This window comes from Malus sylvestris, chromosome 5 (assembly GCF_916048215.2).
Source record: "Malus sylvestris chromosome 5, drMalSylv7.2, whole genome shotgun sequence".
Taxonomy (NCBI): Eukaryota; Viridiplantae; Streptophyta; class Magnoliopsida; order Rosales; family Rosaceae; genus Malus; species Malus sylvestris.
This window is the reverse complement of record NC_062264.1, coordinates 11,261,121-11,284,024: the sequence shown is the minus strand read 5'-3', so window position 1 is coordinate 11,284,024 and position 22,904 is coordinate 11,261,121. Positions and strand designations below refer to the sequence as shown.

Genomic DNA, 22,904 nt, shown 5'->3' with positions numbered 1-22,904 from the left:
AGTCAACAAGAGATTCAAGAATCCTAAAGCCGAAAGAAAACAAATTTGTTGATAAATACTTCTCATAAATGACAAGAATCGGTATCAGAGAAATTGCACAAGCAATTCAAGTTGCATTTGATACTAGAACAACAGAAGGGGATAAAGATGCAGCCTGCCTTGTAATTCTATATTTGCTTAACACAAATCTGCTTGGGAGCTTAGCAGGGAAACTCCCTTGGAGTTTGGCCAAGAATTACAACTTCATCCATAACATAAATCAGTACAACTGAGCCAAGGAAACAGCAAGATACTTGATGAAATCAATCGATAGAATACAGAAGAGAAAAGGAGACAAACAACCAACCATTAGTGGCGCTGTTGTACTTTTACTGGTAAGCAAACAAAAACTAATAAAACAAATCAATTTATGTCTTATTTTACAAAAAATATATAAATCTCTAACTTCTATTTTGTCTACAATATTGAATTTTTTATCACACCACAATCATCAAACCAATAGAAGGAAAGGATAAACGCTTGCCAACAGCAGTGAAGTGGGATTTGGCAATTCTACATGAAAAAATATATAAAAAAGCAAATGAAAATTTGGAGGTAAAGCTGATACTGCATATACTTTTATGTAAAACATGATTTTACATGTACTTTGTGTGAAAATATATTCTGCATGTGCATATTGTGTGTTGTTTTCAAACAAAGCATCAAAAAACATAACTCTTTAACCTTTCACAGATGAACAACGAAAACAAATTGAGGAGTCAGTTGAACAACGCTAAGAAGATAATGATGACAACTTTGTCAATCCTCCACCTACATCAAAAAATAGGAACATGGAAAAGCAAGTAGCTAAGAAGGGACAAAAAGCCAAGGAAGCTAAAGCGTAAAAAAAAAAAAATTAGTGCTTCAACATGAAGATCCTGAAGAAGATGAAACAGTAGTGGGACCTAAGCAAGTAGCCAAGAATGATGAAACTGTAGTGGCACCTAAACGTCTAAAAGGTGATGCTGATGATGAGATGATTGACGTTCAACAACAAGAAGAGGATGATGATTGTGAAAGAACTATTTCAAATGTGCTGGAAAAAGGAAATGTTCAAACAGATGATGAAAATATTCAAATGACACTAGCTGCGTGGAAGATAAAAACACAAAGCTAAGATAAGCTAAAGAGTCAAGACGATGACCCAGCACACAAAATAGTAAATCCAAAAACAAGCTAATTCTGCTTAAAATTTGTGTTTATATTTTAAATAAAATCATGAGTTTGCCGTAAAAAAATATTAAAATGCTATCAACTAAATGATTCTGGTATAATTGATGCTACATACAAAGTCTGGTATAACTGATGATGCATACTAATTTTTTTATCACTGATCTTAGATACTAATTCTTGTATAAGTAATAATGCATGCTAAAAGCTTATATAAGTCTGTATAATTGATGATGCGTACTAAGTTTGTATAACTGGTGATGCATACTAAGTCTGGTATAACTAATGCTGCATACTAATTTTTTATCACTGATTTGGATATTAATTCTTGTATAAGTAATAATGCATGCTAAAAACTTATATAAGTAATAATGCACACTAAAAAAAGTGTAAAAGCAATGATGCATACTAATTCTTGTATATCTAAAATAATAAATAATAAAATTTAATTCATATTCTTGATTCTCCTATAACTGATGCTGCATGATTATTCTACTATAACCTGAAACTTTGTGATTATAATCCATAACTGATGCTACATAATTATTCTGCTATAAAACTGAAGCTTTGTCATTATAATCCATAATTGATGCTGCATACTAAATCTTTGTATAAGTAATAATAATCCATAATTGAAGCTTTGTCATTATAATCCATAAATAATGCTGCATACTAAATCTTTATCATTTAATTCTTGATTTTGAATACTATCATGAGGAAGAGGGTGGAGAACAAAATGAAAATGAAGATCACTTTGACACACTGGCTAATAGTTAGAGTATCTTTGGCATCCAAATTCCAAATGAGCAAGTCCAAGATGACCAAAATGTTGCACATGATTCTGCCTATCCAACTATTGAAAATGAAGAAAGAAATGCGGACATCACATACATGGACACGATAGTAATGTGATTAATTTCCAAACAAAAGAGGCTCCAAGTACATAAATTCCTCGTGTTAGAAGTGGCAATGCAAAAAGAACCTCCAAGTACTTCAATCCAAGAATCAGTTCTTGTAATACAAGAAGATGCAATGAAAATAATGGCTCCAAGCACCTTAGTTCCTCAAATCATAGTTCACCCACATGGACAAGAAGTAAATGCAGAATCAATCCATCCATTATCAGTTCAAGCTAAGGAACAAGAAGGAAATGCAGCATCTATTCCTCAACTACCAGTTCACCCTGAAGTGTCGACAATCAAGACAAGCAACAAACATTCTATGAATGGCTTCTTGCTCCATTTATGGGTGAAGAAAGATGGGAATGTGAAAATTCAGAAGAGGAATTAACACAAGAAGAGCTCTCTCAAAGACAAATAGATCCTGCAGAGTACTGGAAATGAGAGAAAAACTTCAGCTTCAGATGTTGAATAATGCTATTAACACATGTCACTTCAAGAATTCTGTTATTGAGAAATTTTTTGAAGAGAATGATGCTTTGCAAAACGATAACAATGACTTGCAAAAACAAAACAAGAAGTTAGAAAAAGAGAAAAAAAAATTGGAAAAACAAAAATGACGAAGCCAAGATGAAATAATTAAAGCACAGTTTGGGGAAACAATTAAACGAACAAATGGAGTTACGTGAAATCTTTATACCTCTTCTAAATCATGAACACTACACATTGCTTGCGTTCGACATAGAGGAGAGGCATTTCAATTTTGACAACTCTAAAAGAAAAAACCTCCAAGAATGTGAAACAAACATTCACAATGACAATGCATATAAAGTGGTAAGTCTAAATTTATTATCGCTTATATTTTCAGTGATTTCTGAGTACAATTTTCAAATATACACTTAATCTGTTCTGTATACAGGTCAAAATGGTTGAAGAATGGTACAACAGTAGAGACAGATTATTCAATTTGTCATTAAATGAAAGGGAAAGTTCAACAAATGACTACATTCGAATGAGCCTTACAAATTCAACTTTTGAGATGGATGAAGATAAAAAATGTCCAATTCAGCTTGGATCGTAAGTATAATTGTCTATTTTGATTGTTTTAATTGAATTACTATTCTTAGTTACATATTTAAGGTTAAAGTAATTTTTGCAATGAATAAGATAGTAAAATGATTATAACTAAATATTAATGTTGGAATCCTTAAAATTTGTTGATTATGAATAAATGTTCAATGATAAAATGATTGTACACCAACCATTAGATTCCATATAAAATACTAATTCTGCATACTGAATGAGTCTACTATAACTGATGTTGCGTACTGAAACTATATCCTTCAATAACTCAAGTTGTATATTTAGTCTGCTTTAATTGATGTTGCATGCTAATTCTATTTTTCCATAAATGATGCTGCTAATTCTATTATTCCATAACTGATGCTGCATCAATCTACTTTAACTGATGATGCATGCTAATTATGCAAACTTATTTTACAAAGATGATTGTGGTGTATTTGTGCTGTACTAAATCTGAAATATAGCAAAAGGCAGAAAGGTGAAAATGTCCTTAACCAAGCGGGAAATCAACTGTGCGCGCTATGATATTACATCTCAAATAATACATTATAGATTGAGCTAGAGCATGAAGTTTGAGGAGCAAAAAAAAGCAGCTGAAGTAAAGGACAAACACAAACCATCTTGAACACATGAATGCTAGTGTTGATCCAACATAACAACAAAAGAGTTCCTAACCCCCCCCCCCCCCCCGGGAACATCAAACACATTATCAGATGTACTAATAATCCAATGATTACCTTCTTGAACAAAACCACTAAGATCATCTTTATATATATATATAAAACAAAGAAAACCACTTTTTTGAAACACGTCTCATGTCGGACATAATGACCATCATCCTCTCCCTAATTGATTCAATCAAATAAAGAATAAATATCCAACGCTATTCAGAAATCATTGCGTTAAATGATTATGCAGTTTCATTATTCATTTCGTCCCACCGATTTCCTCAAAAATGTATAATAGAATAATGCTCTTTTGGAAGATCATCTAAAAATGAATCGGAAATATCTCCGTTAACACTTTTCATTTTCTCAATATTCATATCAAGATCTTCAACACTACATCCATATGCACAATTTTGGAAATACTCACACAACTGATCATTCAAAAACTTATTACCTGCACGTCACCTCTCTAAATTTTCCGTCAAATGTATAATGCAGAAACCATAAAAAGCAGTAGGGAAGTAGTTTCGAATAGCATTCAAAAGCTCATGATGTTGGTCAGTAATAAACGTGATCTTCCTTCTTTGGTAATTTAATATTCGAGCAAAATGTTCAACACAACACTCTAATTGTCTTCATTTTCTATGTCAACAATACCATAATATACAGGGAAAATCTCTGTATAGAAAAAAAAAATTAATAATTATATCAAAAAACAGGTTCTGCACATAACATTACTGATGTTGCACATTAATAATTGATGCTGAACAATTTTGTAAAAACTGATAATGCAAAAAATGCTGCATAGAAAAGAATAAACTGAGTCATTAATCAGTTTTGTAAAAACTAATGTTGCACAAATGCTAATCAAAAGTTCAAATCCTTTGATGTATATTGGGGGGGGGGGCAACCACCCCTCCCATAACTTTATGTTGCACATTAATTGATGATGCACGTTATTAAACTGATACTGCACGTTTCCAATCATTCCTAGTGAACTCGAAAACAAAACCAACCTCAATAAAGTATTGAGTAAGTTTTCTACAAAACTCAACTGCATCATTTTCATAACTTTGACCTTTATAAGAAATATAACTATGCCACTCATTTGTTGCATAATGGTGAGGTCCATAAGAGTCATACTTACCCAAAAATTGGTTCTCATCTCCAATACTAGTAACTTCACTTAGGCAAGACAACATACTACTAATAGAAACAATAGACATCTTCTTAGCTTGAACATAAACATGAACAACTAGATTTAAAATCAAGTTATTCACCAATAGAAGAGTCTAAATATCTTCATTGCACTCTAATAAACAGTTTGGTTCACCTCTATCTAATCAGTATTTCAACAGAAAGCCTCATGATGACAAACTTGGAAACCTAAAAGTTAATTACCTACACAAATCCTCATAACTAGTATGCAGATAAAACGTCACAACTACTGCACAATTTTCATATACACACTTCAACACTATAACAACAGACATGATCTACACCCCAAAAAAGTAAAAACATAAAGTTAAACTGATGTTGCACATAAATAATTAGATATATATGCATTTTAAAATGTAAATCTAATAATCAATAAAAACTGATGATGCACAAAAATCTTTCAAAAAATGATGAAACTCTTACAATATTATGTAAAATTGATGATGCACAAATGACAATAAAAAAAAATGTATAAACATTGATGCTACACAAATATCTGTAACACAGATGCAACACAAAATGCCAAAAATGATTAAATAATCCATTAACTGGTTTCTAATCCATTGTCCTTTAAATAAACCAATCCCAAGCAATGGTGCTGCACAAGTATTATGTTGAAAATTATTAAATGTTTATAGGGCGTTTACCCCCAACCGCCCTCCCACCTCAAAACTTATGCCAACTAATTTTGCAAGATTCTATAAGCTAATGCTGCACAAGTACTAAACTAACTCATAATCCATTCCAATTGTAACAAATATATATGATAACTATACTGCAAAAACCAAAAGGAACTTCAATGAAAAACAAAAGCACCACAACGAAAAATCATCTTTGCCAAATGCTCAATCAAATAAAAATTGAATCAAAATCTTCAAAACTAAAAAAGTGTGACTGCAAAAAACAAAAACAATCCAAAAAAACTCAATGCGACCAATAAAAAATTGGAGAATTAGAGACTCTTTCAAAATCTAAACCGAAATAAATTAAAAAACACACAACACTTCGAAAAATCTAGATCGGAACACATAAAATTCTAAGTGTAATTTTTCCTAAAATATATTATGATGAATGAAATGAAAATTAAATTTAAATGTAATTAATACATTAAAAAAAGAAAAATATAAATAAAACATCAAAATATAAATAATAAATGAGATGATTAAATGTACTAGGACTAAAATTGAATTTTAATCTTATACAAGGCTATGGTTTAAAACTCATCTTTTTTAAAGATTAAAATGAATTTTCCATTTGATATATAACCCTTCGTATCAAAAAATCATATGATTTTTACAATATCTAGAGAAATGCAGGTTAAATAATTTGCATATTAGAAATTTATTAATAAGTTTCTACCATTGATGCTTGTGAATCCATAAGTACGTTTCATTTTGAAAAAACTGATCATTTTTCAAACTCTAATTGCTTAAATGATCAGTTTTTCAATAGCAGTTGAAATCTAATATTTATGTTGTCAATAGTTTTTTTTTTTTTTGCCAAACAAAAACGTATTTTAAACTACTATAATATTTAAGGAGAGATAAAAACTCAAGTGCAAAAAAACGAGTGCACTATCCTAACCAACAGGCTAACTCCCATGTGCATCTAACCTTATATCTATGTAACCAAAATATTGCGACAAGTCAACATGAACTGAGCAGTTGGCAAACAATTGCAAACCACCACGAAAAATGGAAACTTAGTGGAGAACCACACTTGACAACTAGAGATATGTACTTGACTCTTTTTTTTTTCGGCTACAACTTCAAAATCTTACAAGAAAGAAGAAAAGTGGTTGACTTTCTCTTCCAAAGTTCAACAACCAACTAATGACTACAAATAGAATAAACCCTAGAAGCAAATTACACAAAATTAAACTACCTCCAAAAGAGCAAACATTTTCGGTTTTCATGTTTTATTAATATATGTAGCTTAAATTAATATGATGTAGTTTAAAATAATGTGATTATATATTAAATTAAATTAATATTGATAAATAAAAATATTTCATCATCGCCTTTGGTTAATTGTCAATGGATTGCTAACAGTAGCTTCAATTCAAATATGACAGTGTCAAAGACAAAACAAGTACTGTTTTATATATACCGGAGTACAAATACAATATTTCAGTTGTCATATCGTTTCGTAAGGGTTCCACAAAGATACTTATAATTTCAAGGTGTCAATTTTGACTCTAGTAATTTCTAAGGAGTTATGCTATTTCTGTTGAAGAATACAAAAATTCGACATTAGAGAATTGACAAAATAAAATACAGTGATTGATTTTATTATTTTATTACACCCGAATCTTTTGTGATAAAACTATATGTTTTACTTTAAATTGATCAAAATTTTGTAGAAGCAGATCCACTCACTTTTGCCAATGTAGCTATGCTCACATGTGGACTTTTTTCTTTCGATTTAAACCAATAAATGAAATTCTCACTTAGTATTATGGTTTAGTAGTGAGGCTTTGCCCACCACCTCAATTTTTTTAGTGTAGATAACATCGTTTAAAAAAAACAAATGGAATTAAGTAATTATCTTGACATTGCAACTATTTCATTATTCACCAAAAACAAAAGAGGGTAATTTCAAACAAAAATAGTAGGATTTTGCGTGGAAAAAGAAGGATGGCCGTTGGGAAAAGTTAGTCAACTTGTGCGGGGAAAACAAAAGATGTTGAAAGGAGTGGCTTGCATTTCGCAGCTGCAGACCACCATAAACAGCAAAAAACTGGTCAAGCAATGCAACGCAATGCACAGAGACGACCATGTCACTGGGGAACAAAAATATGAAAACAGAATCTCCCTTTTTTTGGTATCAATCTTTCTTTTGCTAAGTAAGTCATGTCGTCTTGTCTGTCTGTCTGGCCGTCCAGTTCCAAAGATTAACTCGGATCATATATATGCTTCATCACTTTCTCTCTTACCTCCCACATTTGTTGCCAAAAGGGTATTCTTCTGCTTCTTCTGCTTGTGCTTCTTCTTCTTCTTCATTATCTATACACCCAATCTCTTGTTTTCCTCTCTTCTTTTCGATCATTCGTAATGCTAGCTAGCTTTTCATTGCTCAACTTTTTCAATCCCCATAGCCACCTTTCTTTTGGGTAATTGTCACTTTTCTAATTTCTTGACGAATAATTTCAATGCTCTCAGTGCTTATGCTGACAAACTTTGAATCTAAACCATTGATCATGTTGATTATTTCATGAATGTGCGGTCTAAATTCACAGGCTAACAACGTAATCATTTTGTATGGAAAATAAGGCTAACAAGAAAAGTTACCCCTTGAATGCATGCTAACAACATTAATTCATGGTTGGTTTTCTAATATTTTTTTCTTTTTTAGGTATGTAAGGCTATAGGTGTAGGGTATTGATGCGTAAAATAACTAAACACACAAATTAAACCCTCTTTTTATCAATTGTAGTAAAGTATGTAAGTAGGGATCGTTCTAGGCCGGGGATTAGGAGGGATTGCTAAATCACTTGGAAACTGACTTGAAAACGTGAAAACAAAGTTTAAAACACTAACTAGACTTAAAGAATGCAAAACTATACTTTAAAACACTAAAACAACCAAAAGACTCAAAACAGCCCCTAAACACTCAAAACTACCTTAAAAACACAATCTGGGCAATTTTGGGACTCTCACACAAACTTGGACAAATTTTGGTTTTCTAATGAACTAAAACACTTAAAAACATAATCTAAGACAAGTTCTAATTAATATGACTCAAAGAAATAAGATGGGGTTGATTTTTGACGAAAATAATTAAATTAAGACAAGAACAAAGTAAACAAATTCTTAGACAAATTTGGGTGAATCAAAACACTCTAACACACAACCAAAACAGAAATTAAACACTTTGAAACAATAACGTAAAAGGGGGATTTTGGTTTTAATGAATTTGAAAACAAAACAAACTTTGTAAAACAAAACAGATTGTAAGTGAATTTGAATGAAACTTATGGATGGAAGATTAGCTAGAAGGTTCTTCTCCACATATGTCACACTTGCATACAAAACGATTTCCAGTTGCTTTTCGATAAGCTATGAATACTCAACGCCCCAAATTAACCGTGAATTGCACTAATTAACCCTCAGTTTTTCCACAAGTTAATAGGTTGGATGATTGCATACGACAACCCAAAACATTCCCTACAAGTTTCCCTACATGAATTGCATAATAGAGATACAAGCAAGAATCATTAAGTTCTATGAAAAACATAAGCATTGACGAGGCACTCGTTACTATGATTTGCATGAAACTTATGCCAAGAGTTTACTTAACGTGATTGTGACTAGCAACCTTCACTACTTGTGAATATAAGTTTATAACGATTAGGTGAAACTCCCTTATATTCTAGCGTCAAATTCATGCATGAAAATTAAGCGTGCACTCTTAACCAACATACACAAATTAGTTTTTATATGAACGGATAAGTAAATTGAATTCACAACTTATGAATCACAACTGGATGTAATCAAATCATATTGCAAGTATGAACATAGTTTCGAATCACCCCCTAACTAAGAGGGGTTTAGTTCCTCATACTCACAAAGCAAAGATACATAAAATTAGACATTAAAATCAAAGGAAAGAAAACACCTAAAATGCTCCAACTTGGTAGCAAGTGCATCCAAGATTCCTCCTTTCCCTTGCTTGCGGCAGATTGGGTTATGGACAGATTTTGGGTAGTTTTATGATGTTGAATGGATGGGGAATGGTATGGAAGGGTTTAGGGTGAGTGTGGAGGAGTGTTTGATGGTTGGAGGGTGGTGGAGAACTAGGCAAAGAGGGTGGAAGAAGGTGGAGTGGCTGTTATGTTTTCTAGGCACTAGAATGGTGTTTTTGGGGTGTTTTGCTTCCTAGGGTGTGTATGGACGAATTTTTGTGATAAAATGATGAATATGGGGGATTTTCCTTTGGCCAAGGGGTGTAAACATGTATTTATAGGCCCCAAAAACCTTAGAAAATCAGGTTAGGTTAAGGATGAAATGCATGGCAATTTGTGTGTGTGGTGTGCAATGGTCCAAGGGTGAAAATGAAGTAATGATGCAAAGTGTGAAGGGTAAAATGGAGTGGTGTTGTAGCTAGGGAGCATGAATGATTGTGTACATTGCATAGAGATGGAAAGGGAGGTGAAATGTGTCAACAAATGGGTCAAGGGTGCAACAACATGTGTTGCACATGGCATTGGATTCCAAATGTGAATGATGGAGCATCAATTGGTGCATGTAATGGATGTAAATGTTGTCTAAAATCTAATGAGTGAAGGGAACAAGAGGTATCAAGCAATTGAGTGTAATAATTAAATGAATTGAAGCATTAAATTAGAAATTATGTAGGGGACAAGAGTGATCAAGCATGGCATGGAATCCAAAGGGAATTCTATGTGGTTTGCATGGCAAGGAATGCAAGTTGGGGTGACAGATTTTTGGGCTGTTTTCTTCATCTTTTGGACCATAATTCTTCATATTCTTGGCCTCTTTAGTTCTCAAATTCGTCCATCCACTTGGCCCATGCATTTGCTATCCATCCCAAGCCCAAAACATGCTCCAAAGGCCTCCAAAATGCATCTTCTTGCATACTTTGTACTTAGAGTCTGAAAACACACAAAAATAACTTTGAACACTAAAATAACTAAGGAAATACAACGTAAATGCACAAGAACAAGCTAACTAAGTCGCATAAATATGCTCCTATCAAATTCGCCCACACTTAGCTTTTGCTAGTCCTCGAGCAAACAAAGAAATAAAACGAAACAAAACAAATAAAATACAACCTAAACCTTCCAACATTTGCCTCAGGGATTCCAATGCATATGACATGTTAAAAATCATTATCCCCACAAATTTGAATCATCTTCACACTTAAACATGTACTTAATCATAGTCACTACTTACTTGTTCACAATTAATCGATTAAAACAATGTTTTTGATGTAGTAACATGCCTTAGAGAATTTACTCAATTCCTTTCAAAGTATGCACTCAATTTTCACTCAGATTTTCTAACTACACACCCTATACTAGTTATATGTGAGAAGATTGATGTAGATATGAAAACGAACGCTCACATATATGTATCACAAAGAAAGCAATTTCTGGAGTTAATAAGCAAGTTTAGATATGATCTCATGAATGGAATGCTACTACTTAGATGCGAGAACCAGTGACACCATATGCTCATACCAAATTCAAACTCCACATATTGAAACGCATGACACTCAAGATGAAGTTAAGGGTTGTAACGGGGCTTGGGGTGATGGCTAACAAATGAAGGATAAGGATAACAATCGTTCTTAAAGCAATAGCAAGTAAAGTAATGAAATTGAAACTTAGAATTCACTTAGATTGCAGAAATCAGCTTTTAGACACGAAGGGAAAATTCAAGCAATAATTAGGGCCGAATTCTATGTTTTGGACCCTTTCTTCAACAAGCAGCACTTTAAAACTCTTTTTCGCATATTTTTCAACTCTTTTTTTTTTTTTTTTTTTTCAACTCTTCTTTTCTTTTCAACAAGCATAATAACTCACACTTCCCCCACACTTGTTTTCTGCCATACATTAATCAAAAGAAATTCAATTTGAATCATGTTTTACTATGCTTCAAGAACAAGGGTATGGATGGTCCTAAACTAGGCTAGGTAAGGATAATGTGGTTTAACAAAGAATGTAGGCTATCAAGGCTCAATGGGGTTAACTTAAACATATAACGATATGGGATACATGGCAGTTTGGCTTTGGTGGTGGTAACTACACAACTTCATCTTGAATATGTTTTATGCAAATCAATAGCATGCTTTGAATGAAATAGGCATGAGTTCTAGCATTTGGAACTAAATGATGAAACGCCTTCTAAGTAATAACCAAGCAAAGAATAATGAGATCATGCAACGACTTTAGAAAACAAGAATGCACAGATTTTAACTCTCCAAATAAACGTTTAAGCTCAAGTCTCACAAGGTTGTAGCGTTAGTTTGAGTTCTTTCCTTCAAGCATGTTACAAAAACTAATTTTTTTTTCTTTTATGATTACATGTGATTTCATAAGTTATAACCACAACCACGCATAAATAAAGAGTAAATCAAACTTTCATCCATGTTTATAACTCTCTTTAACAGTCATGCAATTACAAACCGAATCCTCATCATTGTGTTGGAAGGTACCCTAAGACACAAATAAGCGCACAAAAACAACTCTTTTTTGGATTTTCAAAAACCATTTTTCAAATTTTTATGAATTTTCGGATTTTTTATGTCAAAACACACTGAAACACTCCAAAACAGCTTAAAAAATACTTAAAACAACAAGGAACAACACTAGAAGTAATGGGTGATAAATTTCTACGAATTTCATGCAAAACAATGGTTACCCCCCCCACACTTAAATCAAACATTGTCCTCAATGTTTCAAGCATATACTCACAACAAAAACAAGCAAATAATAAACAACAAATAAACATGACAAATATGGCAAAGTAAAAACCAGACAGAGTAGAGTTTAAGAACGCAAATCTGGTTTTGGAGATAGTTGATCTTGTTGACTTTCCACAGCTTTGATCTTGAACTGGATTGGAATTGTACGGCGAAGCTTTTCTCTTTGGCGATGTTGCAATTCCTTATTTGTTCTCCAAGCAGATGTGGCAGCTTCTCTAGTTCTTCATCTCAGACTCCTTCCGCTGGGATGATTGTGCAAGCTGCATTCTTCTCTGCTTGTTTCTTCTGCACGACGGGCAGGCACGAGGGAGAGGTGTTGGTCTGTTTCTTTCTTCAATCTTTCCAAGTGCCCACCTCTTGCTTTCTTTCTCCTTGTCCTTAGTTGAGGATGAATCAACACGTTGTCTCCACATGCTTCGAGGTATCATCTTCACTTCCCTTATAAGTGAGAGACAAAGCGAAAGCATAAGATGATGAGTACTCGAGAGCAAGAGCTGGCTGGAGAAAGGACAGGGAGAAAGCATGATATGAGATACTCGTGCTCTCAACCTTTATGATATGAAATACTTATGCTCTGGATGGGTTGTTTGCAGGGGTATCCCAGGGGATGAAAAATACAGAGTGACTCGAGAGGGTTTGTTGGAAAGCCATTTCAGAGAGGATGAAGGGTTAAGTGAGGCTGAAAGTTGGGTGAGACTGCTTCACTTTGAAGTTCAACATTTATAGAATTTTCTTAATGGCTGGGAAGGCATTGTTCCATTACTCGTGTCGGCAAGCCTGGGATAATTTAACAGTAGTTTCCACGTGCATTCCGCTTCTCCAAAAAAATTTCGACAGATTGCGCGTGATTTACGCAATGTAGATGTGCAAATTGACAGATGCTGACATGTCTCGATAAAGCAGAGGCCTCTTTAATATCCGGAATTTACGCTTCGAGTTCTGAGCTTCGTTGAGGGCAGAGATTGCATGTGACAAGTGCTGACGAGGCTGAGAGAGACAGATTGTTGGAATCGGTGCTTCGACAGACTGCCCGTGATTTTTGCAAAGCTAAGTTGCGTGTGATGGGTGCTGACGAGGCTGAGACAGTTGACGCTCTTCGGTATCTGGAATTGGTGGTTTGTGAGCAAGCCCAACTTTTGAGAAAGCTGGCGCCTCTTCGATCTTCGAATGGCTTCTTCGATTTCTGAGCTCACCTCTTCGATATCTGAAATCCCATCGCGTGCTAATTTTTATAGAGGTATGCAGGACGTTCAAAGTACTCTTGAATTTCTGCCTGTAAAAACTCCCGTTTTGCACTTTTACGATCTTGACTTGTCCGATCTCCTCTTTCTTGAACACCTCTGAAAAATATCTGGCCCTTCCGACCGTCGTTTTGACTTGAACCTTAGTGAAGGAGCAGCCCCTCCTTCTCCAGACAACATATGGCTTCCGTCCTTCATATCCCCTACTGGTCCTCTTACCATTGGGGATTCGGTGATGAAAAATGACATGACCGCTGCGGTGGTGGCCCGGAACCTTGTCACCCCCATAGATAACAGACTGCTCGCTAGACGGTTTGATGAATTGGCGGTTAAGGAGTCTCTGGCTCTTAGCGTGCAGTGTGCGGGTTCTGTGTCCAACATGGCCCAACGCCTATTTGCTCGAACCCGTCACGTTGAATCATTGGTGGCTGAAATACAAAGTCTCAAAGAGGAGATTAGAGGACTCAAGCATGAAAATAAACAATTACACAAGCTTGCACACAATTATGCCACAAACATGAAGAGGAAAATTGACCAGCTGCAGGAAACTGATGGTCAGATTTTACTTGATCACCGGAGGTTTGTGGGTTTGTTCCAACCGCATCTGCCTTCGTCTTCTGGGGAGGCACCGCGTAGTGAAGCTCCAACTGATCAACCTCCAACTGATCAACCTCCGATACCTCCTCCTTCCGTGGCCCCACCGACTGCTGAGACTCCGCCGACTACTGCAACTCCGCTGACTACTGCGACCTCTCCCAAGCAGCCTTTGTGAAGGCTTTCTCTTGTATTATGCTATGTTTCTTTATTTCCCAGTTTGCTGTTCATTTCCACGAAGTTTAATGTTAAAATCCTTTGCATATTTGTTAATGTTTCAAAATAGAAAGTCACAACCAAAAATAATTAAACAAGTAATAAAATTGACAATCAAGCAGAATAAATGGGTTGCCTCCCTTAAAGCGCTTGCTTTAACGTCTTCCAGCCGGACGATGAACACAATTACTCCCCACTGGAGCCCACGGCATGCAAGGGAATGTCCTCCACAACATGCTCAACAAAGTTCTCATAGATTACATCCTTGAACGGAAATGGATAGTGATGTTTGTTGATGGGTGCGTTGTGTTGCCTAAGGTTCATGTTCATACGCACACCATCAGGGATTTGCTTGGGTACCTGCACCAAAGAAGGGAACCACCTATCAACTTTAATGGAAATTGGATTTGGATTAGGTGGCTTACCTATGTGTTGTGATAAAGTGGCAGCAATGTGAACATTCTTCCCCATGGTGCGTTCGGCCAATTTGAGCATTTTGAGAGCAGTGGCCGTATGGTCCTTATGCTCCACTCCAATTCCCTCGTCTTGCATGGTTGTTGATGCATCCTTTGTGCTTGGTGCTGAACGGTCCAGTCCTATCTTTTCAATTTTATCAATGGCACAACAAGAATGAACAACATTAGGAGTCTCAATGGATTCAGAAATTTTAAAACTAATCATGTCACCACCAAATGCCATAGTGACTAATCCTTTGGCCACATCAATCTTCGTTTGAGCCGTTTTTATGAATGGCCTTCCAAGGAGGATGGGCAATGAAGGGGCATGGTCTGATTCATCCATTTCGAGAACATAGAAATCCGCCGGGAAGATTAAATGATCAACCTGCACTAAAACGTCTTCCAAAACTCCCTTTGGATAAGCGTTAGATCTATCGGCCAATTGTATGATTACACCATCATTTTTCAATGCTCCTAAGTTCATAGATGCATAAATGGAATATGGCATAACATTTATAGAAGCACCTAAATCAAGCATGGCAGATTTGAAACAGGTATTACCAATGACACACGGAATTGTAAAACTTCCCGGATCTTTGCATTTGGGGGGTAGTTTATGTTGCAAGATGGCGGAGACATTCTCACTTACATGTACCACCTCTTTCTCCCGGACACGTTTCTTTGTTGTACAAAGCTTCTTTAAACACTTGGCATACTTCGGGATTTGCTTTATGGCATCAAGGAGGGGAATGTTGACATGCACCTTTCTAAATGTCTCTAGAACATCTTTTTCCTCCTCTTCGTTCTTTGATTGCAAAAATCTGCTAGGAAAGGGGACATTCAAAGGAAAAACATTAGTCGGAATTGAATTTAACACATTCTTACCCTTATTGGATGAATTGGACAGATTTGGAGCCATGGGGGCTTGCGGCATAGGTGTGTCCACCTTTGCCATGGGTGGGCATGCTTCCTCCTCCTCAAATTGAAGTTTTTCATCCTCTTTGTGACCTGTTTTTTATGAAGAACCTGCCCCAATCTCTTTTCCACTTCTCAAGAGTATGGCCTTTGCACTTTCAAAGCCTCCCTTCGGGTTTGGAATGGTAGAACTAGGAAGCCTTCCTTGGTCTCTAATCTGCCCAACAACGTCGGCAATCTGCCCCATTTGTTTCTCTAGTTGGTCCACTCTTTTGTTTTGATTTTCCTGCCCATTAGTCAAAGTGGTTAGTAACTTAACAAGTGTATCATTATCCAAAGCATTACCTGACTTATTTGGGGCAGATTGTGGTTGGACTTGAGGGGGTACGTATGGGTTGTTGTAGAAGCCCGGGGGTTGTTACCTAAAGCCTCCTTGTGGTTGGGCTTGTTGTGGCTCTCTCCATTTGAAGTTTGGATGGTCTCTCCACCCCGGATTATACGTGTTGGAGTATGGATCATGTCTTGGCTGATTTTGGCTTTGAAACCCAATGGCATTAGCACTCTCCCATCCACCATTCTCGAGGAGTTGAGGACACTTTTCAGAAGCATGTCCTTGGATAGAACATACGCCACACACCATGGGTCCTTGAATCTTCATTCCCTCGGCCATCTGTGAAATAATAGAAGTAAGATTAGCTAACTGAGATTGAATATTGGATGCGGAACTTACCTCATGCACTTGTTGCCGTGGGGGTCCTCTTTGGCCTACACCTTCGTATTGTTGAGCGTTCAATGCTCTATTAGCAATCAAGATTTTTGCAGCCATGGGCGTTTTGTCCACCAATGCTCCACTCGCCGAAGCATCGAGCATTTGACGTTCAAATGGTAGGAGCCCTTCGTAGAAGTATTGCAAAAGCAACTCCTCCTTCATCTGATGCTGTGGACAAGAAGCAACAAGTGATTTAAATCGCTCATAATATGTAGGAAAAGACTCACCTTCATCTTGTTGAATTCCACTTATTTTTTTACGAAGAAGAATGATGCGAGAAGTTGGGAAAAATTTATCCAAAAACGCCCTCTTCATACTCTCCCAAGATGTGACAGTTCTGGGAGCTAACTCGTACAACCAATCCTTGGCTTTATCCATTAAAGAGAATGGAAAAGCCTTCATCTTCAAAATACTTCCGTCGACGTTAACCGGAGTCATGCTTGAACACACCACTTCAAATTATTTTAAATGCTTGTTCGGATCCTCCATAGACAGACCATGATATTTTGGAATGTGGTGGAGCAAACTTGACTTCAACTCGAATTCCTCAGTCTTTCCTTGGGCAGCCGCGGGATATTGGATACACAAAGGTGCGGCATTATCTAATCCCGAAGCGGCGAGCTCCTTGAGCGTACGGTTGTCCATGGCTATTCCTTGCTCTTCTCCACCCACTTGTGTCGTGGGCTTCTCTTCAACCTCAACTTCTTGCTCTTCTAATTCAGGCTCGGGACTAGGAGGATTAGACTCTTGCAATTTCTTTTTCCTTCTCAAAGTCCTCTCAAAATCACCGTCAAAGTCAGAGATATGCTCATGAACAGGTTGTGAGCTACGGGTCATAAACTAGTACCTAAAAACAAAGAAAACAAAACAAATCAGCAACTTAAACAGAAACTTAAACAAAATACAATAATTCGAAAGAAAACAATCCAAGAGATTAGCAAAGTTGCTAATCCCGGGCAACGGCGCCAAAATTTGATGCGTAAAATAACTAAACACACAAATTAAACCCTCTTTTTATCAATTGTAGTAAAGTATGTAAGTAGGGATCGTTCTAGGCCGGGGATTAGGAGGGATTGCTAAATCACTTGGAAACTGACTTGAAAACGTGAAAACAAAGTTTAAAACACTAACTAGACTCAAAGAATGCAAAACTATACTTTAAAACACTAAAACAACCAAAAGACTCAAAACAGCCCCTAAACACTCAAAACTACCTTTAAAACACAATCTGGGCAATTTTGGGACTCTCACACAAACTTGGACAAATTTTGGTTTTCTAATGAACTAAAACACTTAAAAACATAATCTAAGACAAGTTCTAATTAATATGACTCAAAGAAATAAGATGGGGTTGATTTTTGACGAAAATAATTAAATTAAGACAAGAACAAAGTAAACAAATTCTTAGACAAATTTGGGTGAATCAAAACACTCTAACACACAACCAAAACAGAAATTAAACACTTTGAAACAATAAAGTAAAAGGGGGATTTTGGTTTTAATGAATTTGAAAACAAAACAAACTTTGTAAAACAAAACAGATTGTAAGTGAATTTGAATGAAACTTATGGATGGAAGATTAGCTAGGAGGTTCTTCTCCACATATGTCACACTTGCATACAAAACGATTTCCAGTTGCTTTTCGATAAGCTATGAATACTCAACGCCCCAAATTAACCGTGAATTGCACTAATGAACCCTCAGTTTTTCCACAAGTTATTAGGTTGGATGATTGCATACGACAACCCAAAACATTCCCTACAAGTTCCCTACATGAATTGCATAATAGAGATACAAGCAAGAATCATTAAGTTCTATGAAAAACATAAGCATTGACGAGGCACTCGTTACTATGATTTGCATGAAACTTATGCCAAGAGTTTACTTAACGTGATTGTGACTAGCAACCTTCACTACTTGTGAATATAAGTTTATAACGATTAGGTGAAACTCCCTTATATTCTAGCGTCAAATTCATGCATGAAAATTAAGCGTGCACTCTTAACCAACATACACAAATTAGTTTTTATATGAACGGATAAGTAAATTGAATTCACAACTTATGAATCACAACTGGATGTAATCAAATCATATTGCAAGTATGAACATAGTTTCGAATCACCCCCTAACTAAGAGGGGTTTAGTTCCTCATACTCACAAAGCAAAGATACATAAAATTAGACATTAAAATCAAAGGAAAGAAAACACCTAAAATGCTCCAACTTGGTAGCAAGTGCATCCAAGATTCCTCCTTTCCCTTGCTTGCGGCAGATTGGGTTATGGACAGATTTTGGGTAGTTTTATGATGTTGAATGGATGGGGAATGGTATGGAAGGGTTTAGGGTGAGTGTGGAGGAGTGTTTGATGGTTGGAGGGTGGTGGAGAACTAGGCAAAGAGGGTGGAAGAAGGTGGAGTGGCTGTTATGTTTTCTAGGCACTAGAATGGTGTTTTTGGGGTGTTTTGCTTCCTAGGGTGTGTATGGACGAATTTTTGTGATAAAATGATGAATATGGGGGATTGTCCTTTGGCCAAGGGGTGTAAACATGTATTTATAGGCCCCAAAAACCTTAGAAAATCAGGTTAGGTTAAGGATGAAATGCATGGCAATTTGTGTGTGTGGTGTGCAATGGTCCAAGGGTGAAAATGAAGTAATGATGCAAAGTGTGAAGGGTAAAATGGAGTGGTGTTGTAGCTAGGGAGCATGAATGATTGTGTACATTGCATAGAGATGGAAAGGGAGGTGAAATGTGTCAACAAATGGGTCAAAGGTGCAACAACATGTGTTGCACATGGCATTGGATTCCAAATGTGAATGATGGAGCATCAATTGGTGCATGTAATGGATGTAAATGTTGTCTAAAATCTAATGAGTGAAGGGAACAAGAGGTATCAAGCAATTGAGTGTAATAATTAAATGAATTGAAGCATGAAATTAGAAATTATGTAGGGGACAAGAGTGATCAAGCATGGCATGGAATCCAAAGGGAATTCTATGTGGTTTGCATGGCAAGGAATGCAAGTTGGGGTGACAGATTTTTGGGCTGTTTTCTTCATCTTTTGGACCATAATTCTTCATATTCTTGGCCTCTTTAGTTCTCAAATTCGTCCATCCACTTGGCCCATGCATTTGCTATCCATTCCAAGCCCGAAACATGCTCCAAAGGCCTCCAAAATGCATCTTCTTGCATTCTTTGTACTTAGAGTCTGAAAACACACAAAAATAACTTTGAACACTAAAATAACTAAGGAAATACAACGTAAATGCACAAGAACAAGCTAACTAAGTCGCATAAATATGCTCCTATCAGGTATATCCTCCGAGGGCTCTAGTTTGAGCAAGTTGTGATATATGAGTGCTTGACTCTCCTATCCTTTGGCTGTCTCAAGGCGGTAGAGCAACCTTGCAAGATATCAACCATGTGTGACACTATGCCTGCATCCGTCGACCGACACCTTAAACCTGGTAAGCTATAATTAACAATTAAACATTTCTGCCTACGTTTGCATTCCAACTCAATCCTTGTCATGATCTTTGTCTACAATTATTCTCTGCAGTTCAAGAAGAAACTTCCGAGGATGAGAGGAAAACAAGGCTTGGGACTCTTAAGAAGAAGGCAATCAATGCCTCCACCAAGTTTAGGCATTCCTTTACCAAGAAGGGACGAAGAAACAGCAAGGTGATGTCCGTCCCAATGGAGGATAACATTGATGCAGAGGAGTTAAAGGCAGTGGACGCATTCCGCCAAGCACTTATTTTGGAAGAACTACTGCCTGTAAAACACGATGATCATCATATGATGCTAAGGTAACTTATTCCATATTTTGGCCAGAATTAACGGTTATAGATGATCGAGTTTCTATAAACAATTAGGATTAAAATGTCATCTTCTTGTATGATGGTATAGATTTTTAAGGGCCAGGAAATTTGACGTTGAGAAGGCAAAGAAAATGTGGACTGACATGCTTCAGTGGAGAAAGGAATTTGGTGCTGACACCATCATGGAGGTAATTCTATAAGGCTTTTTTTCAAACTTTCTGTACGCTTTCATCGAGTACTATTGTGTCCTAAAATTTTCCTTTGGTTATTTTGTTAGGACTTCGATTTCAAGGAATTTGATGAAGTTTTGAAGTACTATCCCCAAGGACATCACGGAGTTGATAAGGATGGACGACCTGTCTACATTGAGAGACTTGGTCAAGTTGATTCTAACAAACTGATGCAAGTGACAACAATGGAGCGTTACGTGAAGTACCATGTTCGGGAGTTTGAGAGGACCTTTGTTAGTAAATTCCCAGCATGTTCTATTGCAGCAAAGAAGCACATTGATCAGAGCACCACTATTCTTGATGTCCAAGGAGTGGTTAGTAAACATAGCTAGATCTTTCGATTTATCTTTATCCTTCGTTTGGGTTACAAAAGAATTAATCATTAGTTCGTGTAATTGATGTGAAGGGGTTTAAAAATTTCAACAAATCTGCAGGGGACCTCATCCAGACCCGTTAGAACATCGATGGTGGCAACTATCCTGAGGTATCCTGTAAATTTCATTTCAATTTTTGTGCAACAAGCTTTCTTGGTTTGCTTGCCTAGCAAGAAAACTAGTTTTTGTTCTTTTATGACGCTGATCGAAAGTTTTATTGATCATAGACCCTCAACCGTATGTTCATCATCAATGCTGGTTCCGGATTTAGACTCTTATGGAACACTGTGAAATCTTTCCTTGATCCAAAGACCGCTGCAAAAATCAATGTAAGCATTCATCCTTTACAGTAACCTACTCCGAATTACGATTTGATACGATAATGGTGCTAAACGAGTTGATGATTACCCATCAGGTTCTCGGAAACAAATACCAGAGCAAGCTACTTGAAATAATTGATGGCAGGTAAGTTTCCATCAGGGCAAAATATATTTCCTTCGAGTCGGTTCAATTTTTCATACATCTCCTAGTCTATATTGTAAGCATTCCTGATTCACATTGTGCTGTAACATATTTGTTTGGCAACGTAATAACGTATTAGCTTCATATTCTGTCATAAAGTGTTTTCGTTAAAATCTGTAACAGTGAGCTGCCAGAGTTTCTAGGTGGCACTTGTACTTGTGCTGATAAGGGTGGTTGTATGCGCTCGGATAAGGGCCCTTGGAACGATTCAGACATAATGAAGGTGATTTACTACTATTTGTTTCGGTTTGATTGTAGCATCTTCTATCCTAATATGAACAAAGGATTAAAATCAGTTGTTTTGATGATCCAGATGAGAGGTCGCACTTGGTGCGATGGCAAGTGCCTTCGCCCATGAGCGGTAGGTCTCGGGTTCGAGACTTGGGAGCAGCCTCTCCATAAATAGGGGTAAGGCTAGCCGACATTCACCTCTCCCAGACCCTGCGTAAAGCGGAAGCCTTGTGCACTGGGTTTTGATGATCCAGATGGTTCATAATGGCGAGGCCAAATGCCCGAGGAAGTCGTTATCCGGCATTGAAGAGAAGATTATCTCTGAAGATGAGAATGCATCCTCAAAGGTACTCAAGTCTTTCAGTTTTGGTGTAATTATGGCCTCTCTTCAAACTGTCTTCTTTTGTTTTTAATGATCAATTGCCAAATTTCTGTTTACTTTTCTTATGCTACTACCACATGAAGAGATACGATTCTTTCAAATCAAAAACCGTTGCAGAGGTTGACGTGCATTTTCCAGTGGAGCATCAAAGACTATCTCATCCGCTTAAAAAGGTAAGCTTAGCAGAGTTTCGTTATCATACTGATCTCTTTTCATCTTTTGCTGCCCCTTTCAAAAGCAGTGCAGATTGTGCTGTTCCATGCCGCGTTGATCTGTTGATGTTCTCATTTGCTTTGTGTTTTGCAGGTTTCAATCGCCGACAAGGGCAATCAAGCCTATGAGTATGACAACTTTGCGCCAATGGTTGACAAGACTGTTGATGCAAATTGGCCTAAGTCAGTTCATTATGATAAATTTCCTACAGAAGGCTTCCCTGTGCATGATACTTGCAAGGCTCCTGGTGGACTAACCAATCAGTTACTGTCTGGACTCATGGTGTTCATCATGGGAATTGTCGCCATGGTTTGATTTACGCGAACCATGCCAAGAAAACTCACTGATGCTGCCCTGAATGGAAGCCCCGTTTACTACAACGGAGTGGTGGTTAAAGGCCAACCGTTGCCTGTGC

At 36.6% G+C, this 22,904-nt stretch overlaps 1 pseudogene; it reads left to right on the top strand.

The window, feature by feature from the left end:
- Positions 1-7,993: 7,993 nt before the first annotated feature.
- Positions 7,994-22,666, top strand: LOC126621862 (phosphatidylinositol/phosphatidylcholine transfer protein SFH3-like; annotated as a pseudogene).
- The last annotated feature ends 238 nt before the right edge of the window (positions 22,667-22,904 follow it).